Source organism: Pan troglodytes, chromosome 2, assembly GCF_028858775.2.
Source record: "Pan troglodytes isolate AG18354 chromosome 2, NHGRI_mPanTro3-v2.0_pri, whole genome shotgun sequence".
Classification (NCBI taxonomy): Eukaryota; Metazoa; Chordata; class Mammalia; order Primates; family Hominidae; genus Pan; species Pan troglodytes.
Genome location: NC_086015.1, coordinates 79013122 through 79031629, shown reverse-complemented (window position 1 = coordinate 79031629; position 18508 = coordinate 79013122).

Sequence of the window (18508 nt, the reverse complement as noted above, 5' to 3'; positions counted from 1 at the left end):
AGGCTAATGCTAGCTACTATAATAAAGAGACTCTTAAATTTCAGAGGCACAATGAATGTTTACTTCAGTGTTGTGACCATCTATTGAGGGTATTTTAGTTAAGTGACTTTCTTTCAGGCAGGAATTTAGGGACTCCAGTCTCCTCTCACTTTGTGGCTCTGCCATCCTGTGGCTTGGCTATCTTCCCCCAGAAGGGAAAAGCACAAAGGGGACCATAAGTGGGAGATTTTTATGAACCAGACTGGAAGTGGAGTGCCTCATTCTTGAGACCATTCTGTCACTTACAACTTCAAGATGGCTATACTCCACTGAAAAGTAGGCTGGAAGTGTTGCTTTCCTGTATCCTCCAGAAGAAGAGGAGGCTGGTGTGGTGACAGCTAGCCAATGTCTGACACATCATGCAAAATTAAAAGTGCTCTCCTGATTGCAAGCCAATTCAAAGTTGGGAGGTCTGTAAAATTGAACATGGGTATTTTTTTACATGCAAGTCTTATCTGTGACCTCCAAGAATGTAAAATGCTCTAGGCATATGTTATGTCAACATCACCCCAATTGCCCAAAATTAAGCCTGATAACAGTAACCTTGAGTAAGTCAAGTATCAACCTTTCTAGTACATAAAAACATTACTAAATTAGGTTTTCCCTGCTCTATTCTTAACAGAATATTTGGGAATTTGATTATTACAGCCCAGTTATTTCTAAAAATGAGTAACACTTCCACAGGGCACTGCTAAAATGCACAGAGGCATTTTAATTGCCTATGAATATTCAAAACCTCATTATTGTTGCAGTTTATAATTATCAAATTCCCTTGACAAAAATGTGCAGCACACAATAAAAAAAAAAGCCAATCCATTTAGAAGTGTTGGCTTCCATGTTCAACCATTTCACTTTCATTCTTGGCTATGGAGTCTATATCATTACATTTCATTTTGGGGAGATGCTAAGATTAAGCACATCTTTTCCCATTCAAAGTGAAGCCTGTTGATTGTGTACATTTCCTTCTTAAGGTGCAGCATATTTTACACAAGACAGTAGATTCATTGAACTGCTATAAAACTCAAACTGAAGCTTGGAATGGAGATCAAGATGTGTGTGCAATAGAAAGCAAAACCGGAAGTTGAGAGTATCTTCTCTGGTTTTGGAAGAATCGTGATGGCACAGTGGCAGTGGAAACAAATTTGTAATTCAAAGCCTTGAGAAAATGAGAAAAATTTCACTGAAAATTACCATTTTGCAAACAGGTAGAAAGACATGTTTGATCATCAAAACAGATCTGGAAGAAAGTTAACAATAACAACAAAACAAACAAACAAAAAACCTGAAAACAGCAACAACCAAAAAGAACCCTAAGTCATCTCCCAGTATAAAACTGGTTTTGCTTAAAAGTCTGCAGAATAATGGTTTCCAGCTTCATTCTCAGCGAACTAACACAAGAACAGAAAGCCAAACACCGCATGTTCTCACTCATAAGTGGGAGTTGAACAATGAGAACACATGGACACACGGGGAGGGGAACATCACACACTGGGGCCTGTCGTTGGGTGTGGGGCTAGGGGAGGGATAGCATTAGGAGAAATACCTAATGTAGATGATGAGTTGATGGGGGCAGCAAACCACAATGGCATGTGTATACCTATGTAACAAACCTACGCATTCTGCACATGTATCTCAGAACTTAAAGTATTAAAAAAAAAGTCTGCAGACCAATTCATTCCTTTAATAAATATTTATGGAATTCATTCCTTGTGCCAGACACTCTGCCAGTAGGAGGGAACACACTGATGAGTAAAATTAGTATCTCCAAGTAGCTAATCTCCATTTTCTTTGTTCTTTTCTTTCTTCTTAATTTCCTTTTTTGAAAAAATTATAATTATTCAGCAAACATTAATTGAGTATCCATTATGTGTCATGGAATGTATAGAATGTATAATTGATGCTACAACATTGCTTACAGTACATTGAGGTAGATAGACACATAAATCTACAATTATAACACTATGTGGAAGCTCAGTGATAAAGTGGAGAAAAGAGCATTTTTGCTCACAACCCTTCCTATACTAGATTATCAGGAAAGACATACCTGAGAAGCTGACACCTGATTTGAATAATAAAGAATACACTCAAATTAGTCAGCTAAAATCGTGAATCTAGAAAAGGTGATCCAAAATTAAAAGCAGGAACAAGGCAAGGTAAAGAGAAAGAACAGGGGTTGTGTATGGAAATGAAGTTTAGGTTCTTGGTATAACATAAAGGTTGGAGGTACAGCCCTATCCAGACTACATGGACTGAATAAAGGAAGAGTTAGATCTTAGATCTTTCAATGAAGGAAAAGCCATTGATATTTGGAAGGCAAATAATCCTATCTACAAAGAAATCGCTGTGAGATTTCACCTCAGCACTTGCAGTGCCAGATCAAGAAGACCAGAATAAACAGAATTCTAGCACTGTGCTTCTCCATAGGGCAGGGTAGGATATGGAGATCACAGCAGGCTTGTTTGATGGTTTTTCCTAAATATTCATCACTTCATCCTCATTCTACTCTGAACCCCATAAATCTATTAGATGTTGACTAATCCTTGAGTTGAGAATGTGAAGTCGACAGGGCTCAGGCATATTTATTTTGTAATTTGGATCTCCTTTCTCTGCTCCACCAACATTAAAAATGACACAGAGTATTTGAATAAACTACATAACAGATGATTAGATAAAGAAAATGTTTTATATATACAAGATAAAATACTATTCAGCCACAAGAAGAATGAAAACATATGTTTTGCAGCAACATGGATGGAACTGGAGGCCATTTTCTTAAGTGGAACAACTTAGAAAGAGACAGGCAAATACTACATGTTCTCCCTCATAAGTGGGAGCTAAATAATGTGTACACATGGGCATAGAGTATGAAATGATAGACACTGGAAACTTGGAAGCATAGAGGTCGAGTCAGAGAGGGGTGGATGATGAGAAATTCCTAATGGGTATAATGTATACTTATTCACCTGATGAATACCCAATAAGCCCAGACTTCACCTCTACACAATGCATCCATGTAACAAAATTGTACTTGTACTCCTTAAATTTATACAAATTTAAAAATATACATACAGTAAAATAAACACTTTGAAAAAGATAATACATAATTTTTAAAATTATTTTATTTTATTATTATTATAATTTAAGTTTTAGGGTACATGTGCACAATGTGCAGGTTTGTTACATATGTATACATGTGCCATGTTGGTGTGCTGCACCCATTAACTCGTGATTTAGCATTGGGTATATCTCCTAATGCTATCCCTCCCGACTTCCCCCACCCCACAACACCCCCCCGGTGTATGATGTTCCCGTTCCTGTGTCCATGTGTTCTCATTGTTCAGTTCTCACCTATGAGTAAGAACATGTGGTGTTTGGTTTTTTGTCCCTGCGATAGTTTGCTGAGAATGATGGTTTCCAGCTTCATCCATGTCCCTACAAAGGACATGAACTCATCATTTTTTATGGCTGCATAGTATTCCATGGTGTATATGTGCCACATTTTCTTAATCCCGTCTATCATTGTTGGACATTTGGGTTGGTTGATAATACATAATATTTTTATACGTTCAAGGAACATTAGAAACTTTAAACATATTCCAGGCCACAAGGGAAAGCAAATTTCCCCAAAAGTATATATCATAAAGCTCATAGTTTCTGATTACAAGACAATAAAAATAAAACTTAATAACAAAGGTTTAAACATTTGCCAACTGCTTGGAAATTAAGCAGCAGTCCCAGAATTATTTAGTTACTAATTTTGATTAAAATAAATGTAACTAAAGGCTATTTAGGAATTTAAAAATAACAGTGATGGCACAACGTGTTAAGGCATATGGAATACTTTCAACACTTACACACAAATCCAGAGCATTTGTGTACATATGTTATGTGAAACAGCCTTGAATATTTGGCACACTTGTTTGTGGATTTCTGCTGAGTAATAATAGCATCAGTTTCTTCCCTATATTCTTAGGATAAAGTTCAAACAATTAACAATGTTAACATTAAATGTTTATCATTTTTGTTAACAGAAAATAGAAGTTAAGGACATAATTGAAACATTATGGGAATATATTATCTTTCATGTGCAATAAGCTTTATAAGTGGATAGAATAGGATGAAACTGCAGGAGAAAAAGGAGAAATGACCTTAACAGGTGATTTAAGAAAGAAGAAACACACATAGCTAAGCATGTGAAAAATCTCACTTATTGGTAAACAAAACAGATGTGAATTATAATAAGATGCCATTTTTTTTGCCACTCAGAATTTGAGCTAATCTTTATTGAATACTTACTCTGTGGGAAGGCACAGTTCTAAACTCTTCACATGTATCAGCAACCTTAATTCAACAACTTTATAGGGTAGATACTATTATTAGCATTATTTTATAAATAATAAAGTGGAGACATGCAAGGTTATGTAATTGTCCTTGGCAGTAGACTTTGAATCAAATTGACAAATTTTTAACATACAGCATTGTCCAGTGCTGAAATGGTGCAGCAGAATGGCATTCTTATAAATACCTTGAATGTAAATTGGTACAATTTTCCTGGAGAGCAATTTGACAGCATGAATAAATAGCTTTAAATCCCCTAAATATTTGAAGTGTTCCATCTTTATGAATTTGTACTGAAGGAAAACAAAAGTCAGAAATCAGTGATGTTCTATGATGTGTATTGGAATGCTATACTAATAAAAATCCTAATTTTATAATCAAATATTCCATGACAGGGATTTATTTACATACAGTATGGTATAACCGAAAAGCAAAATACTATAGAGTCATTCAAAATTATCCCATAAATAATATGTGATAAGGTAAGGAGATGCCCATGATATAATGAAGTTAATAAAAGGAAGAGTCAAAACTATAAATACTAGTAATATCAGAAGATTCAGACTTTACAGTTTTTGTAAATACACACACATACACACACAAAAACTCACATTCTCACACAGTAAACATAAAGGAAAATAAACCAGTATTTTAATAGAGATGATCAGTGAAACATTAGATATATATTTTAGTTCCTTTCCTGTATAATTTTACGTTAAGACTATTAATCTTGTAATTATAAAAAGAGATTAATTTTTAAAGTGTGCGTTTTACAAGTCTTAGATTTTCAAGCAGGTAGTCAGAGAACATCAACATTGTCACAAAACAACATCTGTTATCGAACTTAAGTAAATGAATAAATATCCTTCACAAGCAGATAGGTAAACAGGACTTTGATTAATGAATATGCTAACTGTTCTTCTCTACTACACACATTAACCTCTTGTTTTTAACTGTGACATATCCTTATGAGAAAACACTTTTAAATTTATCATTTCCTTTCAAATACTGAAGTTACAATTTCGGAACATTTCTAACACTTTTCCTCCTATCAAGAATCATCTTGGGATAAGGATGACATGTAGCCTCTTGCCACAATCCAAATCTCCCATTTGTTTGGCCTCAGCCCTCCTTGAAAGGCCCCAGTCTAATCCTGCTTAGGGAATGAGTCCTGTTCTGGTGGGGTGGGGATAAAAAAGCTAGCTGCACACAGAGTAGGAAAGTGTACAGCCAGCATGGCTTTTTTGAGCCTGACTCCATGTGTCTGTGTCCTGTTCTCATGCACTTGCCTCATGAATTCTTCCTTAACTTTAATTCTTTCTTAGCTAAGTCAGAAACTTAGAAGGTTAGATCCCAGACATAGCACTTTGTAAAACTCCCTTGGTGATTCTAATGTGAAACCAAGGTGGAGAACCACTGCACCAAGCTTGGTTTACTCAAACTGAAGAAAATCATAATCCTTCCTTTTGAGCCATCTTCCCCAGGGCAACACTGAACCTCCTTAGCAGCATCAGGGCACAAATCAACTGAAACTAAAAGTTATCACAATGGCAGGCAACCCAAGTCAATTCACAAAAGTTAGCAAGATAGTGAACCGTTTCTCACTCTCTTTTTTCCATGCAGTAAAAATAATGACCTGCCTGAGTTGTGAGACAAGGTGCATCCAGGAACTATTGATTTATTTTTACTGGATCCCACAGCAGCATCCGGAAAATGGATAGGCAAGTACTATGCCCAATAGCCTCTCGGGCACACAGTTTTATTACAGCCCCTTTGTTCCCTGACTCCAAGCCTTTCCCTGACCAATCTTGCTCATGTAATCTACTCTTGGTCATCTAATCTCAAACTACATTTAAATTTGTTTCGAGTAAAGCTCACAAGAATGTGTATTGCCCCATCCTTTATTGGAATTCATTTTATTTGTGGCTTAAAAAAAATCTTGCTGCATGGTCTACTACTTGATGTCACTAATTTGTCAGAATTTGTTTCTGTGAAAATATAAACCCAAATTCATATATGTGTGTGCATATCTACATAGTCACACATTTGATTTTTAAAACTTTTATTATTTATACAACATTTTTGTACTTAACTCTTAACCTACAAAATTCTCTAATAAAATCAACTGCCCTCCTAAGCAATATCACCTATTGCCTACTTCAGTTAGTTGTGCGGACTGAATGAGAAAGAGCCTGAAAAGCTTGCAGAAGAGTACCTAGCAATGGTAAATCACCTAAAAGACGTGAGCAATTACTATTATAGTGACTCGGAGCTGGTATTAACTTTCAGTTAAACCTCTATTTTTTAAGTGCAGCAAATAGATATTGACTTAATATGGCAATTTCTCAAAAATGTAAATGTTATGCAATTTCTCATAAATGAAATGCCTTTGAACTGGAATAATATCTGTTTCATAATCTGACCCCCTTTCATTAGTATTGTTCAACAATAGTCTTTTATTTCTTACTTTGAATTAGGCAAAATTTTCTTCAGAATCAAATGAAAGAAAAGGAATGATGATTGTACTTCTCTTTGTATTTATGAAAATTGAAGTATTTTGAAGATAAGAACTGATGAATGTATCCAGAGCCTAAATTAATGAAGAGGAAGAAGAACAAAACAAATGAGGCTGCAAGCATCTATATGTATTTGTGTGTGTGTGTGTGTGTGTAATACTGTGTATATACAGATATATATATATATATATATATATATATATATATATATATATATGCCTTTTCTACCCCATTCCTCATTGTTTGGTTTCAATGGGTCTCTAATTCTAAGGGAGAATTTAGAATCTACAAGCTGCAGTATGAACAGCCACAAAAGTGTGGGGAACTGTGGAGGTAGGGAGGGCTAGAGAGAGAAAGAAATGCATAAGGAGAGACTAGAAAGAACCTTTTTCAAGATTTCACAATTTCCAGGACCCCATTCTCTTTTGATCTTAGCCATGTCCCCAAGGATCCTGGGTACTATAAATTAAGAAGTAGATGGTTGAGATGATATGGCATTTTATGATTAAATGCAATACTCACACCAGGAGAATCAGGCAAAGCTCATTCCCAGTCTAATTCAAGGAGAACCCCTTTCTTCAAGGTTTTCTAAGTTCTAATATCATAACAATTCCCAAAACCTTGCCATGAAATCCATCACCTTCAGACTTGAAAGCACGGTGGCCACCCTTCTTAGTGGGAGCCTTGGAAGAGGTGAAGTGACCATTATAAGGACAGATAACTTGAATTTTCCATCTTAATCTTCTTTCTTGAACAGTCCGGTTGTACCCTTTGATATACACAATGGTTTCTAAAGAGTCCTGACACACATTCACATCTCTAAATTTTAGATTTTATGCGCCAAAACGGTAAAGCATTATTCCTATTTGCTACTAAGACAGTTGTTTTTGGAGAGATTTAGCTGCAGGAATGTTTGTGTAAAACAGACATTTTCATTATTATTAAAAAACACTTAATATAGCACATAAATATGAAGTGCTGTTCAAATGTTTATGAATGTCAGACTCATTGAATCTTCATATTAATTTTAAGTGGTAGATGATATTACTATTATTTTAAATCTGATTTTTAAAAGAGGAAACCTGAAATGCAGATAAGCTAAATGACTTGTTCAATGTCAAATAGGTAGTAGATAAAACACAGGGAGCACAGGTTTAGGGGCAGTGCCTCTAAGTGCTGGGCCATGCTACCTCTGATTCTGCAAAGCCCACCTGCCTCAGAGAGTTCCAGCTGAGATTGGCAGAAGGGTTCATAGATTTAAAGTGTCTGATTTCACTTATAATTTAACTTTCATAGGATATGGTCACATGATTACTAATAAAACATATGCTAACAGAATCAGCAGTTTGAATGAAACTGCTGCACATCAAATTTTAGAAAAGAAAGTATTAACAACTCCTATTGGAATACATACTCCCAGATCCTGAACTATAGACCTCTAGCTTTCAGAACTCCAGTTTGATGCTAACATTAAGTAAAGGCTTGCTATGTGCTAGATACTTGTCAAAATTATTTAATGCTAATAACTTATTAATTTCTCATTACAAATCCCATGAGGTAGATGCTACTATTATTCTTACTTCACATAAACTATAGAGATAGTAAATAACTATGCTAGTGCTTACTTATGTTCAAGTTTGAACCATGAATGGTGAATAAAATATTTGTAGGTTGATAATTTTGTACTATAAAATGCTTTAGCAAGTTCCTGATTTTGTAACTCTCCATCTAGTTTTCAGATTAATGTAGGCTGAAATTCTCAGGATTATTTAAGAAATTCAGTTTTCATTCTGTTTTGTTATATTTTGTAGGGAAGCAAACAAGTTAAAAGAAAATGTTAAAGTGTTTCTTTGTTGACTGGCCTGAGAAAGCCACCACCAGTTTTGAAGGTGTCATCTCCAGTCTATGAAACATAGCCAGATTTTTAATATAATCTAGAAAAAAATTATTACTAGAAGGGGGCTTGGAGATTTTCACATTCTTGACTTTCACTCCTTGAAGTTAAAATTGAATCTTTATTATGAAATGACTGCTGATCTTTGAAATCTTCTCATGACTCTTCCTTGAACTGGTAAACAATTTAGAGATCAAAGATTCTAAGAGACTTTTCCTTTTTCTTTTCTGTTCTACTATTTGAAACACACGTAAATGAGTACTTGTCAATTAATAAGGCTGCAAAGAACTTGGAGACTATAGTGGCAAATATTTCATTTTAATCTGGAGTTCATGAAGCCATCATTGAATTGATTCTGATTTGTTTTCATTTATTCATTATTTCAATACATCTTTAAGCACCTAATGTGTGAAAAAACAAAAACAAAAAACTCCTTATTTTCTGGGAACTTGGGAAGAGCTATAATTGAGGTTTAAAGATGTTTGATTAACAGAGCTGCTCTAAATCAATTAGCTGGGAAGAAAAGAAAAGAAGTAAAGCCATGTTGCAAATGTGAGTCATTTAATGTCATTCTTTGGAAAGCTCCAGCAGAGATTGTGGAAAAGGTGGTGGTGGTTTAAAGAGGATGGATGTACAATTAAGTTTTTGAGTAAAATTATAAATGTGATAAAAAATGGAAGCACTGCGTGCTACGAGGTTATATTTAAGGGGGACCTGAGGTATTGGGGGATGAGGAACCATCAGAGAAGTCTTCTCAAAGAATGAGAAATAGGTAACCAGAAAAATAGGTGCTGTGTGTGTGCGTGTGCGTGTGCGTGTGTGTGTGGAGAGAGGGAGAGAGAGAAAGATTTTTCAGGCCAGCAGTCAGTAGAGGTACCACCATGTGACAAGAAAGATAGAAAGATCCTGGCCATTTGAAGACCTAAAACAGCCTCAGGCCATTTTAGTGAGTTGGGGCCCAATTTTGCATTCCTGATATGCTTTGTTGAGCTCCTTTGAATGTTATTCCTAAAACAAGAAACACTGGTGGCTGGACTAGGGCTTGGTAATGCAGATGGCAGGATATGAGTATATGTGAGATGCAGTGCAGAGCTTGAATCCACTCAGTCTTTGTTAGATGCTCTAAATAGAACATGTTAAAATCAAATAAATCAGATGGGTTGTTATTTTTTGTAATGTTCTTTTTCTTTACTATGTTAGGAATATACCCATATATTTGTAAAGAGATTTTTAACTTACAAAGTGCTTCTATCCTAACAACAATAAGTAATTACAAACACTTATTTGATGACTCACCTTGAGCTAGAAGTGGGAATCTCAAGCTTAAAGAGCTTAAGCTCTAAGCACTTAACATACACTTGTGCTCTAACTTAATTCTTACAACTACCTTCCTAAGGAAGTATAGTCAAGTGCCCCATAATGACATTTCAGCCAGTGACCAACCGCATATACAATGGTGGTCTCATAAGATTATAGTGCAATGTTTTTACGGCACCTTTTCTGTGTTTAAAAACACAAATGCCACAGTCTTAGAACTGCCTGCCATATTCAGTACAGTCACTTGCTGTGCAAGTTTGTATGCTAGAAGCAATAGGCCATACACTATAGTGCAGGTGCAGACTAGGCTACACGATCTAGGTTTGTGTAAGGACACTCTGTGATGCTTGCATGACAAGGAAGTCACCTAATGATGCTTTTCTCAGCGTACATCCCCTTCATTAAGTGATCCATGACTGTAATGCTATTATTGTCTCCTGTTTCACAGATGGGGAATCTCAGGTTTTAGGAGGCTAAGTGATTTACCAAGATAATGTAATTTGGTGGCTCAGGGGGTTTCTAATTGTACACACTGCAACTGCCTCCAGAAAGATGTCAATCTGGCCTGGAAAAGTTGATAAAGGTCTCTAAAGGCATGAGAACTCTTCCTTCAGTCAGGTGGCCTGGCATTACCCAAATTGTCTATATTTATATTAAAAGCCTCAGTAAACGATTTATTTCTAGGTTCTAACTTAATTCTTAAATCTTTTGGGAGACTCATACTTCTACTGAATTGTGCAACACACTAACAAATGCACTCACACATGTATATAAATTATCTCTATGAAAATATATGGAAATATGAAATATATTCATATTGAATATATATAATGTAAACTATATATATCGTGTATAAAATATATATTTGAATATGAAAAAATATGTATGTATTCATGTGTCCCCTAAGCACCTCTCACTAAAAGAATTATCTGTTTCCCAATTTGATCTTTCTCCTTAGCTATTCTTGTAAAATCAAGTCCATACCTCACAGCACTATGAAAATCCTGAAATAGAGCTCAGGACATGACTCCTTCTGTAATTTATAAAAGCAGAAACTAGTCCCTACATGCTAAGCTATCAGCCTTAAGAAAGAAGGAAGCACGAGGAGATACTGAGGCAGCTTTCAAAAACATGGTGTACCTACCAGCAGCCAGCATGCAAACATGTAAAAACTAGAGAATTGAGCATATAAAATCATGCCTATTTCTCTAGTGGTTCAACAGCTAAATCTGCACTCGAAGATGGGTGCTAGTTTTAGAGAATGAAAAGTAACCATAGCTTTCTCTCTTTAAAAAGAAAAGAATCTAAAAAATGTACTAACCAATCATTTCAGACATCAACTAGTTTAAGCTGCTCTGTGTTAGAGCATCAAATATTTATACTAAGCCATCATCAGAAACTGGGAGACTTGTCAGTGGAATGATTCATCTGTAAGTCAAGTAATCAATAACAATGGACTTGAAATTTTAATTATTGTGGTAATTCAGAAAATGAGGAGAGTGATTAATTTTTCAGTAAATTTTTATTGTTTGCATGCTATGTGCCACTTACAGTTCTGAAAACTAGGGAGTAATGAACAAGACAGGTGTTTCCCCTGTGGTAGGTGGAATTCCAAGATGATCCTGGATGACCCACGCCCTTGCAAAACCCCCTTCCCATAACAGTGGGTGAAACCTGGAAATATGATGAGATAGCATTCCTGTGGTTAGGCTACTGATCAACTGAATCTGAATTAATCAAAAGGGAGATGGTACTGGCTGGGCCTGAGCTGAGGTCCTCAGCCTTAAACCCACATGGAACTGATTTCTGCCAATTTCCTGAGTGAGCTTTGCAGAGGATCCTGATCCTCAGCTGAGAGGGACCCCAGGCCCACATCTTGATTTAAGTTATCTGAGACCCTGAGTAGAGGATCCAGTTAAGTCACGCCTGAACCCTTTACTCAGGGAAACTGTGCAATAATACATGTATCTTGATTTAAAGTGCTAAGTTTACAGAAATTTTTTACACAGCAATAGAAAACTAATGCAGTTCTTTGCTTGGACATATGATGAAACTCTCAAGCCTTAAAATTTTCCCTTTCTTTTGTAATCCCCTAACCCTTTGTGTTTGAGATTGTATTTCCCTTCATCTCTATGAAAGGTGTCAGGAAGGTGAGCAGAAAAAGGAAACACTAAAGAAAGGGGAAGAAATATATGAGCTCATCAAAGCATATGCTGGACAAAAGGAAATGAAGTCAGTAACCTCATTTTTCCCAGGATGATGAGCTGTGGTAGCACGATGATCAATAACATTAGCTTCAAAGCCATCAACCAAAGAAATGCAAAACCAAAGGGTAACAGATAAGGCCGTCATAAACACCAGTCACCAAGAGGAATGAGTTCCAAATAAATGAAATGACCAACTTCCAAGACAGTTTATAGCAGGAGCCAGGCCACAGCAGGTAGATTCCCCTAGGCAAAAGGAAATTCAGGAGGAAAAGTAGTTTGGCAATGATATATACTGTAACATGGAAAACTAATTGGCACTAAATGTAAGAAGCAATTTTTACTTTGAGTGTTAAAAGTTTCTGTTCTCTTTGAAATTACACTTTTATCTTGGAAACTCACACAATGCGGACTTCAGCTGCCTCTGCTTCTAGATTTTCATTAAAACACACATGCTGTACGCAGTATTTTGATCTTGGAAGTGCTTGATATGTTAATGGTCTTGCTTTCTATTTGTGGACTTGGCATCACTCTTATTTGGTGGGCGTGATGAACTAAAAAAAGGCTGAATAGTGGGAGGACAGAATGCCCTTCACTGAACAAAGGCAAACGTTTCTAAACAGGCTATTATCTGTTCACTCAGCCATGGGCAAGGAACCTATAGATGTGAGAATTATAGTCGACTTCTGGGAGAGTAATCCTCTATTAAAAAACTCACTTGGCTTTTTTTTCCCCATCACTTGCAAAAATTCCTTTGAATCTCAAACTCCTTAGAGGAGATCATGAACTCCTTTCTACTTAAAATCTCTATGACAGAAACCCACAACACCTAAATAAAAAGAGAATTGAAGCTCTGCTGTGATGATCATTCAAGAGCTAATCTCGGATCCCCAGGCGCCTGTAAAATAAAACCCTTTCTTAGTACCTATCTCCTATCTTCAGAGTCTCTTTGAACACAGATAGGAAAACTCCCAAAGACAATTCAATTTAGAAAAATATTAGCCAATATGCAATAGTTCTGATATAAGTAAAATTAAGAAACACGTCTAATGTAAACATGCTTTGACAATCACTAAAATCATGACAAATAGGTGCTCACGTGAATATCAAACCTTAACATTCTACTACTGAAAGTCTAATATGGGAAAAGTCTGAGTGATATGGATAGATACAAAATACAAGTGAATAAATGAATGAATGAAAGCACGAATAAATAAAAATAAGATGCCCCTTGCCTTTCAGGTCTTCATGATGTATTGAGACCTAGACATAAATGAGGAACTCTGATACCCAGCTGTTCCTGATCAGTGTGATAGTGACATTCCTTGAAATAGAGTCTGTATTAGTCTGTTTTGCATTGCTATAAAGGAATATATGAGGTTGGGTAATTTACAAAGAAAATATGTTTATTTAGCTCATGGGTCTGCAGGCTGTACAGGAATGGCATCAGCATCTGCTAGGCTTCTTGTAAGTCCCCATGGAGCTTTTGCTCATGGTGGACGAAGAAGGGGGAGCAGGCATGTCACATGGTGAGAGAAGGAGCAAGAGTCAGGGGGAGGTCTCAGTCTCTAAGAACTGGATCTCGCATTAACTCATTACCACAGGGTGGGCACCAAGCCACTCATTAGGGATCGTCCACATGGCCCGAATACTTCCCACCAGGCTCTGCCTTCAACATTGGGAATCACATTTCAGTATGAGATTTGGAAAGGCAAACATTCAAAGTATATCGGAGTCCTAGAGAAAAGAAAAATCAGTTCCTACTGGGGAAACCAGGATGCTTAGAGGAGATTAAAAGTAAGTTTGTGTTTTCAAAGAAAGGTGTTAGTTACTTTAGAATTCAAATAATGATTAACTATGTGTCAGATACCTTACTCAGTGCTTTTTTAATTTTTAATTTTGAGATAATTATAGATTTACATGTAGTTGTAAGAAATAATACAGAGAAACTCTGTATATGCTTTACCCAGTCCTCCCAGTGCTACTATCTTCTATAAATACAGTGCAATATCAAATCAGGAAGTTAACATTGATACAATCCCCTGACCATATTCAACCTTGTTTCACCAGTTATACACTGTGTGTGTATGTGTGTGCATGCACATGCACACATTCATGAGTGCATGCACATGTGTGTTTAGTTCAACTATTCTCTATGAGATAAATGGCAGGGGTATTCATTGTTTATATCAGCCTTCTCCATGTAATGATACTTTGATATTCCTCTGGATAATAACCCTGGCCCCCACCACTAGCCTCTCTGCCTTCAGTGGTTAAGTCCTAACCTGAGGTCCAAGATTAAGAAAATAACTCAGGTTTAGACAATCAAAACTCTGTTACTTCTGGCCATGTGATAGGCACACAACATAATCAAACAATAAAATTGTGTAGATGTTGCTGAGAGTCTTTCCTTTTTCACTGAATGACCTGAAATGTTCTAGATACAGAAGTGCCGGCAGTCATCTTGACACCTGGTGGAGACTGACAATGATACTAGCGTGTAGGAGAGTAGTTGATAGATTGAGAGAGACAACATTCTAATGATGTTTAAACTCCAGAATCCAGAAGGGAGCCATATTTCCATTTAACTGAGTCATATTCCTATTTAACTGAGTCATAGTCCTAGTTTCTTTAAGCAAATTTAAACCAGGTTTTCTGGGATTTGCAGCAGAAGAATCCGAACTGGTACACGGGCACATTTTATTTATTTTATACATTTTTACACATGAGAAAATGGAGATGCACAGATTGTAAAATATATTGATATTTTAAGGAAATCAGAAAAAGGAAACCCAGTTAGTGCATGATGGAGCCAAGGATAAATCCAGATTGTGTTCATCTAGGTGCTGTACCTCCAGGGTTAGGATATTGTACACTATGTCATTTGGACCAAATCAACAGGGGTTGTGATTCTTCATTTTATACAAAAGAAAACAAGTCTGAGAAATTAGGCAGCTAATAGTGATAGTCATCTATTGCAGCATCATAAAAAGTACTTCAAAACTGAGTAGCTTAAACAATAATCATTTGATTTGCTTGTGGTTCTATAAATCAGCAAATTGGAACTATTCAGTGGGAATGGTCTTCTGCTTGTCTCTCCTGAAGTTACGCATGTGGCTGCAGTTAGCTAGAAGGCTAGAGGGTGGTTGATATGAGGGCCATTAGCTAGGATGGTGTATTTCTGATTGATGTGGCCATTCATTCTGTGCAGGTCAACCAGAAATAGAGGTAGCAGCAGAGTGTCCACCAGCAAGAGGGGACAAGTAGGCAAGTGCTTTTTGAACTTCTGCTTGTGTCACGTTTACTAATGTCCTATTGGCCAAGGCAACTCATGTGGCTTTGGTTTTTGTATCATATTACATCTCTCAAATAAATGAGGAATGGGTTACCAGGAAGAGGGAATAGGAATGGGAAGATATTAGATAGGAGTAAATAAAGTGAAAGATCAGGCTAGCAAGGATAAGAGGAGATACTGGAGAAGCTTTCATGGAGAAAGTGACATTCGTGTACCTCCTAGTAGCAGTTGGAAAAGAGAAGAAGAAGGGCGTGTAGGGAAGAGAGAAGCCTTCAATAGAGGATGCAGCCTTCAATAGAGGATGCAGCTCATTATGTTCCTGGAGCCAGATGGGCTAGAGTACAGAAGGGAGGAGCAGGAGTGGACTGAGACCAGCTCACAAAACACTCAGAGGACATATTGTAAAAAGGAACCTTCTGCCGTCTATGCCAGGAAACTATGGATTGCTTAGGCAACATGGCATTTCAAATTCTCCAAATTTTATTCATTTATTTTGAGACCAAGTTTCACTCTGTCACTCAGGCTGGAGTGCAGTGGCACAATCTAGGCTCACTGCAACCTTTGCCTCCCAGGTTCAAGTGATTCTCGTGCCTTAGCCTCCCAAGTAACTGAGATTACAGGTGCGTGCCACCATGCAAACTCTCCGGATCTTAACATTTCCTAATTAATTGCGCTTTTGGTTCCTCTGCCCTATTGCTATTATGAAGGACTTATATTTTTAGATCACGGATTTTTTATACCTTTCAACTTAAAAAAATAAATGCGTGTACTTTGATGTTATGAATATGTTTAAAATAACATTTTAAAGTCATCAATTTCTATATAAAATGTAGAAAGTTATAGACATTTCTTATCTTTGGTCATTTCTAGAATTACCAGAAATGTAATTATGCAACTGCTAATAATTATAATCTCAGTTATTTAGCTTTTATAAGGTAATAAATTTTATAAGGCAATAAATCTTATTAAATGTTCCCTAAGAGTATCAATTGATTCATGAACTTATAATAAATGCTTTTAATGATTCCCAGGCAAGATGGCCGAATAGGAACAGCTCCAGTCTGCAGCTCCTAGAGAGACCAAAGCAGAAGGCAGGTGATTTCTGCATTTCCAACTGAGATACCTGGTTCATCTCATTGGGACTGGTAAGACAGTGGGTGCAGCCCATGGAGGGCCAGCAGAAGCAGGGTGGGGTGTTGCCTCACCCAGGAAGCCCAAGGGGTCAGGGAACTCCCTCCCCTAGCCAAGGGAAGCCATGAAGGACCCTGTTGTGAGGGACAGTGCTACCCGACCCAGATACTATGCTTTTCTTTTTCTTTCTTTCTTTTTTTTTTTTTTTTTGTGACGAGTTTCACTCTGTCGCCCAGGCTGGAGTGCAGTGGTGAGATCTTGGCTTACTGCAAGCTCTGCCTCCCAGGTTCATACTGTTCTCTTGCCTCAGCCTCCCCAGTAGCTGGGACTAGAGGTGCCCGCCACCACACCTGGCTAATTTTTTTTTTTTTTGTATTTTTAGTAGAGACAGGGTTTCACCATGTTAGCCAGGATGGTCTCGATCTCCTGATCTCGTGATCTGCCTGCCTCCGCCTCCGAAAGTGCTGGGATTACAGGCTTGAGCCACTGTGCCTGGCTACAACGCTTTTCTAACAGTCTTCACAACCCACTAACTAGGAGATTCCCTCGGGTGCCTACACCACAGGGGCCCTGAGTTTAAAGCACACAACTAGGTGGTCCTTGAGTCAGACACTGAGCTAGCTGCATGAGTTTTTTTTTCATACCGCATTGGTGCCTGGAACCCCAGTGAGACAGAACTTTTCACTTCCCTGGAAAGGGGGCTGAAGCCAGGGAGCCAAGTGGTCTTGCTCAGCGGATCCCACCCCCACGGAGCCCAGCAAGCTAAATTCCACTGGCTTGAAATTCTCACTGCCAGCACAGCTGTCTGAAGTGAACCTGGGAAGCTGGAGCTTGGTGGAGGGAGGGGCGTCTGCCATTACTGAGGCCTGAGTAGGTGGTCTTCCCCTCACAGTGTAAACAAAGCAACCAGGAAGTTTTGACAGGGTGGAGCCCACCACAGCACCACAAAGACCTTGTAGCCAGACTGCCTCTCTAAATTCCTCCTCTCTGGGCAGGCATCTCTGAAAGAAAGGGAGCAACCCCAGTCAGGGGCTTATAGATAAAACTCTGGTCTCCCTGGGACAGAGCACATGAGGGAAGGGGCGGCTGTGGGTGCAGCTTCAGCAGACTTAAATGTTGCTGCCTTCTGGCTCTGAAGAGAGCAGTGGATCTCCCAGCACAGCCCTTGAGTTCTGCTAAGGGACAGATTGCTTCCTCAAGTGGGTCCCTGACTCCCATGCCTCCTGACTGGGAGACACTTCCCAGCAGGGGTTGACAGACACCCCATAGGCTGAAAATTCCAAAAACCAGAATGCCTCTTCTCCTCCAAAGGATCACAACTCCTCAACAGCAAGAGAACAAAACTGGACAAAGAGTGAGTTTAATGAGTTCACAGAAGTACGCTTCAGAAGGTGGGTAATAACAAACTCCTCTGAGCTAAAGAAGCATGTTCTAACCCAATGCAAGGAAGCTAAGAACACTGATAAAAGGTTAGAGGAATTGTTAACTAGAATAACCAGTTTAGTGAAGAACATAAAAGACCTGATGAAGCTGAAAAACACAGCACGACAACTTTGTGAAGCATACACAAGTATCAATAGCTGAATTGATCAAGTGGAAGAAAGGATATCAGAGATTGAAGACCAATTTAATGAAATAAAGTGTGAAGACAAGATTAGAGAAAGAAGAATGAAAAGGAACAAACAAAACCTCCCATAAATATGGGACTATGTGAAAAGACCAAACCTACATTTGATTGGTGTACCTAAAAGTAATGGGGACAATGGAACTGAGT